The 9,153-nt window shown below is 40.2% G+C and overlaps 1 pseudogene; it reads left to right on the forward strand.

The window, feature by feature from the left end:
* Positions 1-8,268: 8,268 nt before the first annotated feature.
* On the forward strand, positions 8,269-8,469 carry LOC118603247 (annotated as a pseudogene).
* Positions 8,470-9,153: the final 684 nt, after the last annotated feature.

Here is a 9,153-nt window from a genome sequence, read left to right on the forward strand (position 1 = left end):
ACATTTCACACTGCTTCTCACCAAGTATGGCTCTTAAGTTTGAGTTTGAGGTTAACCTCAAGGAGCATTTAGCCACACCTGCCACCCCCTCTGCCTGGCCTCAAGGGCAGGTACAGACTTTCTGTTGAGGAAAAGGAAGTGCTCTGATGCTACTAATTAACTGTGGGAGGAAAGGAAGCCCTCTCCAGACACCAAAAATACCAAGAAAGAACATTATAAAAAGCAGCCTTTGTACTAGCCAGCCCCATCATTCAGCCCAGCCTAGGCTGGGGCTGGATAGAAAAATAACTCCTGCACCCTGCAGGTCACTGAATCATAAGTGGGTGCCTCAGGACGCCAGGCCCTGAGTGTCTGCTGGAGGATGGGGGTCTCAGGAACATGGATGGAGTCTGGCTACGCCTCCTGTTGGTTTAGGCAAACCACAGAAAGCTTCCTGAAGCCGAAAATATATAAACGTTTGTAGGTGACCTGTGAGTCTTTGCTAGAAAAGCCACAGGCCTGGTTAGTAATTTAAAGGGCAAGAAGTACAGGTCTGGTGAGATGAGAGGCGGAGCCGCAGGAGATTGCCTCAGAGTCTGGGTAATCTCACCACAGCAGATCCCTTGCCCACCCTGTGCTTATCAAACTAGGAGCTGATCCTCACATGGAGGATAGCACTCTCTTAAATGTAGAGAAAGAAGTGTCACTGTCTGTTCTACTCAATTCCCTTAGTCTTGGCTGCTAGAGGCCTGAATACAATCTGCAATGTCTGGGAGACTCGGGGTCCTGCTGTTGCTGTTGGGAGAAGGGTTGAGTTGCTATGAAAGTTGGACTTGGCCACCGGCTGGGGATTGGAGATTGTCCCAAACAGGAAGGCGGTAGGGCTATTTGGCTGGAACCTCAAGCTCAAGAGGCTTCAGAACTTGGCTGCTGATCAGTGTAGGGGAATGAGGTGGAACCTGAGGGTGGCCCCAAGGAGTGAGGACCTTAGAATATAAAAGCTGCCAGAGCCACATTGAGGTTCTTGGAGGGTATATTTACATGGTCTGCCTTACTTTACAGGGGCTGGGACAGATTCCCAAGACTTTAAATTGCCAAAACTAGGAAGTTGGGTAGTAGGATTTCACACCAGGCAAGTTTCCCAGTCTCTCACTCCAATAACATCTTTGCGTCTGGGCAGACAAGGGAAAATTCCTCCATTATTATATCACATCTATAGGATCCTTGGCAGTTATCTGTGTGGTGGCATATCTTTCCTTTCTTCTCTTTCTGCTGATATATGCTCTCCTTTGTAGCTTCTTCAAGTGTCAGAGCTAAAAAATTTTTTAGAAGTCATGTAGACATGGCTTTGACAGACAAGGAAACAGAGAAGGGGCAAGAAATAACTGGCATAAAGACACACAGCTAGTTAATTAAACCAGGTCTTCTGACAACCAGTCCAGGGCTTTTCCCAGAATATCACACCCTTTATGCCAAATAACATTCGTCCATTCCATATTCTGTTTCCTATTTTACTCACTCTCATGCCAGGGCCTCCAGCTGTACCTTGTTACATAGTAAAATGACTTCCTGAAAAGTTTCCATTATTTGGTATTTTGATGAAAAAAACAACGATTAGATTAGAAAGAAAGAGGTTATCACAGCCAGAGGCTTCCAATGTGAAATGCAGTTGGGCCAAGGTGGAATTGCAAAAGGCTTGACTCTGAGGCCTTCCTGATGCTCAAAGTTGTCTAAGGGCCAGTAGCACAGGTATCACCTGGGGGCCCCACCCCAGACCTGCTGAATCAAATTCTGCATTTTCACAGGATGTCTAGATGACCTGAATACACACTAAAGTAACAGTACTTTAAAGTAAGGCTCTGCTGCCTAAACACTTAACTTTCTCTCACCTCCTTCTTGCTCATACACCCCACCTCCACTCCTAAATGTCACTCTGTTAATCTGGTTCTTCTTTTTCTTAAAATTTAAAGCCATGGTGAAGTGAGGGGAAGGGTGCTATATTTTAAAAGGGGACTCAAAATGGAAACTTTTTAGAAAAATAAAATATAGCCATTTGGAAAGAACCTTCGTGATTCCAATGTCATGTTGTTAATGTAGAAATATAAACATCTACTATGTTTATACTGGCTTGCTTGTAAAATCATCATCTTCAGTTATATTTAGAAACTTGATAGCTTTAAAATTATACTGAAAAAGTCTGAGAAAAAATATTTTTTACCCTTAACTTCCCAGCAAATAAGAAAATCTCTTTTAAAAAAATCCCAGTAACATATTTTCCCTACTTTATTATCCACATCCACAACTATGCATTTACTTCTTCCTCCTACCTTCCTTCCCCTTCTTCTCAGAGGTAACCACTGCTAAGCAGTTTAATACTTATGTAGGTAGCCATAGGAAACCAATTACTGTTTCAGGTTGTTGGTTTGTTGTTGGCTATTTTTTACGCAATGGTATAATACAATACCTAACATTCTCCGTACTTCCTTTCTCACTCAACAGTCTTGGAGTGCTTTGCTTATAGATGCTCTTCATTCATTTTAGCTGTTGTGCAGTATTCTGTGTTATGACTATATCAGGGTTGATTTAGCCTGTATTATATTAATTGACTCTCTTACAAAGAACATACTAATACATGCTTCTTTGTGTACACATGTGAGTGTATCTCTAGAGTATATTCAGAGAAGTGGTGTTTCTAAATCTTCGGATCACCTACTTACTTCTATGTGTTAATGAGAGAAAAGCTTTTGAAGATCCTGAAGGAAAAAGTAAAGTTTTAGAAGCTTGAAAAATAATTTTTCCCCCTAGCTTTGTCTTTAGGTTCCAGTAGTAGCTTGAGGTTTCTAGCTAGGGTGGATAGGTGCAACTAAAAAAGAAAAAGGACATTTCAGGCTTTGGAGGAAAAATAACAAGCAGGTGTGGCTGAGTTTAAGGTGTTGCCTACTCTCTTAAGGGAAGGAAGAGTGCCTCTGGTGCAAGATAGAAGGGGAGTGCTCTCCTTCCCTCATTCCACCTGCCTGACTACCACCAGAACTCAGTGAATCCAACTGTCAACTCAACTTTTGATGGGTGCACACAGGATATAGAGCAAAGAATTAGATGCTATAAGGATTTCAGTAGATGACATGGTCTCTGCTCTTGAGAAGGAGAACAGACATCCATTCATGAAGAGATGCAATAACACAAAGCCATACGCTGTACTACCAAGTGTCAGGCAAACTGGGTACAGCCACGATATTGCTGAGTGAACATCAAGTCCTCTTCACCTTTCACTTGGATTATTGCTCCAGGGTTTTACTTGGTCTTCTCACCTATAATCTCTCCTTTGTAACCCTTCCAGTAGACTGCTGATAATAATTTCATAAAAACACTTTTATGGTACTCGTGATCTTGTTCATTCCCTTCTCCTCTGATTCTGCCTGGAAAGCTGCTCCTGTTCTTCAAGACTCAGCTCATAATGTTATGGTGGTAATCATTTATAATATATAAGTGTATCAAATCAATGTGTGGCACACCTTACATTCACACATTGTTATATATGTCAATTTTACCTCAATAAAGTTGGGGGAAAAAACAACTCAGTTCAAACTTTATTTACTCAACATGTATTACTCAATACATATTATTGAGCACATACTCTGGGCCAATAAGCTCTTCTAAATACTTCCCCTGACTCTAGGTTCTGTGAGTTACTCCCTTCCTGCTTCCTCTCTTGTAATAAATCTTCCTTATTGTGATTACTTATTTATTCTTCTAACCTACCTCTACCCTAAACTGTGAGTTCTTAAAGTACAGGGCCTCTATCTTATCCACCTCTGCACCCCTAGTACCCAATATGTACATGGTTGATGCCTGATAAATACTTGTTCAACACAAAGAATGGATAAATGAGCTTCCCAGAAATGTGTACAATGGTTTTTAATGTACTTTTAGAATTTGGAGGTTACTTCTTGCATAGAAAGAGAAGAAACTGTATTAGGTTGCAAGAGCAGAGATAGTCTTTGAGGTGACTTGTCCTAGGTCCTGAGGGTAGTAAAGGGAAGCACTGGCACTTGCCTAAAACCCTTTGATCACTTCTCATTGCTCTTAGGATAAAGTTCAAATATTGTAACCTGACTTGCAAAGCTCTTCATAGCCTGGAGGGTGCCTCTTCATCAGCGTCTTTTGCATCATTTTTTTTTCCCCCAAAATACTTTACACTCAAGGCACACAGTCATTTATTTGTTCCTCAAGGGCACCAAGCTTCCTCATCGAGGATGCTCCTTACGCCTGGAACACCTTCTGCTGCAACTCACACCCATGCCTCCCACCTACCTCATCCTTCAGATCTCAGCTTAGCTGTCATCTACCAGCTAAGGACGACTTCCCTTAGCCACACAGGAGGCTAGCTCACCCTATTGTACATTATTATTATAACTAGCTTACCCTATTGTACATTATTATTGTAACTTGAATTTGTTTTTCACTCTCCACCTCCCAGCTGCAGACTATAATGTCCGTGAGGGCAGGATCTACATCTGTTCTGTTCACTACTTTATTTAAGGAGCTTTACCTATATTATTTTATTTAGTTTAATAATCCTATGAGTTAAATATCCTCATCTCTTATGTAAGAGATGAGAAAACCAAAGGCTTAGAGAGATATGTGGTAGAGTCAAGACTTGAGGACAGTTCCATCTGTGTTAGTGAAGAATTAAAAGGCCTAGAAGTTCATTTATTTGGGATCTGGATTCTCAGGACCTGAACTGGAGTCCCAGTTCTATCATTTAGTATATTTATAATTCTGGGAGAGTCTCCTCTATTATATAGAGATGTATCATATAATATCTCTGTATAATAGAGATACTATTTACTTTACCTTACCTCATAATTTTCTTTAGACAATCAAATAAAATAACATATATAGATATAGATATAAAACATGGCTGGTAGACCATAATCTGCTCTACAAATTTAGGTAAAATAAGTAGCATTTTCATCAGGCTCAAGTTGGTAACGGCTGCTGCTTATCTGGTCTGCACATTCTGGGTATCAGTTTTTTTAATGAAATTATCAGTTTAGGGACTCTGAGCCCAGATGTCCCTGTTTATTATCTAGAGGTGGTTGTTAGCCTGGACTTGTACTGACAACTAACAGATTAATTTAGAATAACATTCATCTTAAAAGATGAGAACTATACATTTAAGTTTTACGTAAATATAAATAAAAGGCAGTAAATAATATTCACTGTTTCTAGTATTTAACCTCTAGTCCTTGCTCACCAAGGAACAGACAAAATGGTTAGGTAGGTGTAGTTAACGATTAGCATTAATGGTTAAGATCTTAGACTTTGGAGTCAGAGAAATTTGGATTCAATTCTCTCAGCTCTATGTTTACCAACAAAGAGGCCCTGAGCGAGTTACTTAACTTCTCTAACTTTCATTTCTACATCATTAAAATGTACCTATCCCTCAGACCATCATAAAGATTGAAACAAATAATGTAAGTGCCTGAAACATAGGAAACACTCTGTAAATGTGGAGAATTATTATTATCATCTCAGTCTGCTTTCTTTTCTGACTTGCTGATCCCTATACACCTATTTGTTCCATTTTTCTTCCATTCCAATTGGAATGATGACTTTCAGGTGTCAGAGTTTTATATATGAATGCCAGCAACACCGCCTCTCAATCTGCAGCTGCTTCAAGTGACGCCAAACTTATACAAAGAGGAGAGTTTTCCTCCCTTGCACTCTGTGCCGTGAGAGAGAATTTTATCCTCTCTGGCTTTGGACAGCAAAAGGATGTGCAATTTGGAGTAGCAGTAAAAATGGAGTTTTACCATTCAGTCATTTCATGGCTACTATCATATAGGCTATGTGATTTGATTCAATATTAATTTTAAAACGAAAGCCTTTCTGTAATTTTGAAGTATGAGTCAGAAATTCTATCCATAGCATTGTTTTCTTGTGTGACTGTGTGTCTGTGTACACGTGTGCGTGTGTGTGTATTTTCACTTGAAATGCACTTACTGAGACCCTACTGTGTCCTCTTCTCTGGGGAGGAATACAGAGATATATAGGTTATCTTTGCCTCATAGGAACTTAAATCCTATGTAGGAAATAAGAAAGGCTATGAACAATGGAAAGGAGTAAAGAAGTAGAGAAGAATGTCCTGAGCGTGGTCCCATCTATTCTGAACTGGGATTCACATGTGAGGGATGGCACAGTAAGGGAGTTAAAAGATCATGGGTACTGGACTGGGTCTAAATCCTGGCACTTGTACTTATTAAATTACCTTGAACAAGTCATTTGTCCTCTCTGGACCAATTTTCTCATGTGAAGAAAGAATAATGTATATCCCAGAAGATTGCTGTAAGGATTAGCTGAGGTAAAACACCTACGAAGCATGATGTTGGGCTAATTTTAGATAATAGATGTTAGCTGGTGTAAATATCAGTATGATTAATACACCAAGACACAGACAGTATATCTTGTCAGCATATAGGGTCATGGAGGAGGCTTAGTGAAAGAGATCTTAACTCTCATTCCAGCAGCGTGGTGTACATGGAACATCTTCTCAGGTACACAAATGTGAAGTCTTTCTACTAAACATCTGCCCCTCTTTTAATACAGATTACGACATTCTGTGGTCACTTCCCTCCCCTAGTGAGATATTAGCTGGTGGTTTCATGCACACTCCACCCAAGATGGGGGATTATCTGATGGTAACAGAAACAGGAAGATCAGTAGTTTCAATTGAGCCAAGAGACGATGTGTTTTACAGTAAATTACTCTTACAGTTTATTAGTTTCTTGACCAAACACTGAGTAAACTGTGATGTAAAATAAGGAAGCTAAGACACATCTTCTGGAAAAGCTGAAAGCCTCTTTGATGTCTATAAAGCCTCCTTGAAAGCACATCCTGCCATCTATAGCATGCTGAATAAGATGATGGCTGAAGACATCTTTATGGACAACTGCTCTAGCAGACAGATGGAAGGAGGAAGGAAGCCTAGCACTGTACCTATAAATGCAGCTGCAACCTTCCTTGAAGCTGCTGTTCAGCACTAGAGTCTCTCATTTGGTTTGATCAAGTTCGGAAAGTAATCCAGATTTAAATAAACAGTCATTGTGTGGAAGCTAACCCAGCTCATTTATATAAAATGCCTTGATTAATGGAAAATATGGCATTTCTAGGAGGAGAAAATGAGACAACTTGTGACATAATGATTATTATTCATAAGAAATACCACTATGGTCGTTCCTCTGTTTCTAAAAGCATTATTCTCACAAGGAAATTACAAATCTTTAATTGGCATTAATTGGTTGTACCTATGTTCATCATGATGATAATCATAAGAGTGAGTATTGTTTTTGAGCTTCCAGGTTAGGTTATGGGGACCCTTAGGCTTCAATTCAAACTGTATGGCCCTTGGAGAACTAGACTGTAAGCTTCATATGGGTAGAGGTCTTTTCTGTCATCCTCAGGACTGTATCCTACCCATAGTCCATTACAGTGTCTAGTATGTGATGGGTGTTCCATCAATATTTGCTGATAAGTTTAATTCAACAGTTATCATCTCTTTTAATACTCACAACAGCCCTGAAAGCTCAATTTTATTAGCTCTAGTTTGTGAACAAGAAAGTTAACCTGCTTCAAAGCTAGCTACACAATTACGAATGCAATGGGTGTTGCAGGGGTACGAGAAATTTGCTTTATGGTGACGTGATACGGGAGCATAATATGGGAGAGTCAAAGAGAATAATATTGCTTATATAAAGATTCTTTTTATGCTTCCTCAGCATTGGAAGGAGTAGCTCTGTCAGCCATTTGACTAGAGAAGGAACTCAAAATGTGTTTCTGGGGAAAGGTAGAGTTAAGCGGAGAAGTTTAGTCTGGAGAAGGGAACGCTAAGGGGACACAATAGCCACTGTCACACAGCACAGGGCTCACTCGAAGCAGAAGAGACTGTTGTGAACTGCATGGGCCCAGAGGGCAGGACACAGTGCAAGTTTCAGGGAAACTGATTTTGGTTTGACATGGGGAAGAACATCCTAACTCATTCTGCTGTTTAAAAATCAAATAGATCACCTTGGAGGTGTAAATCTCCTGTTGTTGGAAATGCCCAAAGTGGGATTACATGATCACTTGACAGGGGTATTGTAAAAGGGATTTAAACATTGGCTAAGGGGAAAAAGGGACTAGGCTAAATGAATATTTCCTTTATGTCTCCTAGAATCAATGATTCTATAATCCTGTATTGGAAATTTGTAAAGATGGTGTCCATAAATGAAGGTATTTAAAAGGAAACTAATCACTTCTCAGCCTTTTGGCAAAGATCAAGTGTAGTACCTGTTCTTATCAGTTTAAGAGGAAACTAAGTGATAGATTAAGTCAGATTCCATCAGCCTATAATGTCTTCTAGGGCAGGATATCTGTCTGTGTAATACAGCATTGTGTTCCCACCACCTGTTACTGTGCCTGGCACATAGTATGCATTTATTAACATTCATTAAATGATTCACTTGGAGTCCTGGGTACACTGGGGAAACTATCATGCTTTGAGCACTGACATCTCAAGAAGTTATGGAGTACGACAGGAATGAAAACTGAGCCAGATCACCTTTCTTGTTCCCCTTTCCTAGGTAGAGGGAAAATTTTGTACTCATTTGTGTTTTAAATGTTGGACTCACATAGTCTTCTCTTCTGGAGAAGTGCCTCGATGTGTGTTATTCTCTGTTGGCCTCACTAACTCAGAAGCTGTTTGTGAGTAGAGCATGAAGAAGCCAACTTGTGGAATGCTGGAATGGGAGTACTGGCAGAGGCCTGCAAGATGCACTACTCTATCTGCAAGAGTGATGGGGACAGAAATTCACAGGCAGAAAACCATAATCCAACATGGGGAGTCACCCCTACAGGTGACACTGGAAAATCTCCAGAGGGTGATGATGATTGTGTCTAGCACTGAGTCAGGCACTATCAGGGTCTCAATACAATACAGTGAATGAGAAAACAAATGGAGCAGAGTGGTGTCCAGGAGAAGTGCTGGACTTGGGACCAGGAAGCCTGGATTTTCCTCTGGATCTGTCACTGACTCCTGTGTGACCCTTACATGTTCCTTATCTTTTCTAGCTATCATCTGGGGCTATGTAGCATTCAAATAACTGTCCTATTAGAAGGATAGTGTCCATAGACATA

This window comes from Rousettus aegyptiacus, unplaced genomic scaffold, assembly GCF_014176215.1.
Source record: "Rousettus aegyptiacus isolate mRouAeg1 unplaced genomic scaffold, mRouAeg1.p scaffold_m13_p_5, whole genome shotgun sequence".
In the NCBI taxonomy this organism is placed as follows: Eukaryota; Metazoa; Chordata; class Mammalia; order Chiroptera; family Pteropodidae; genus Rousettus; species Rousettus aegyptiacus.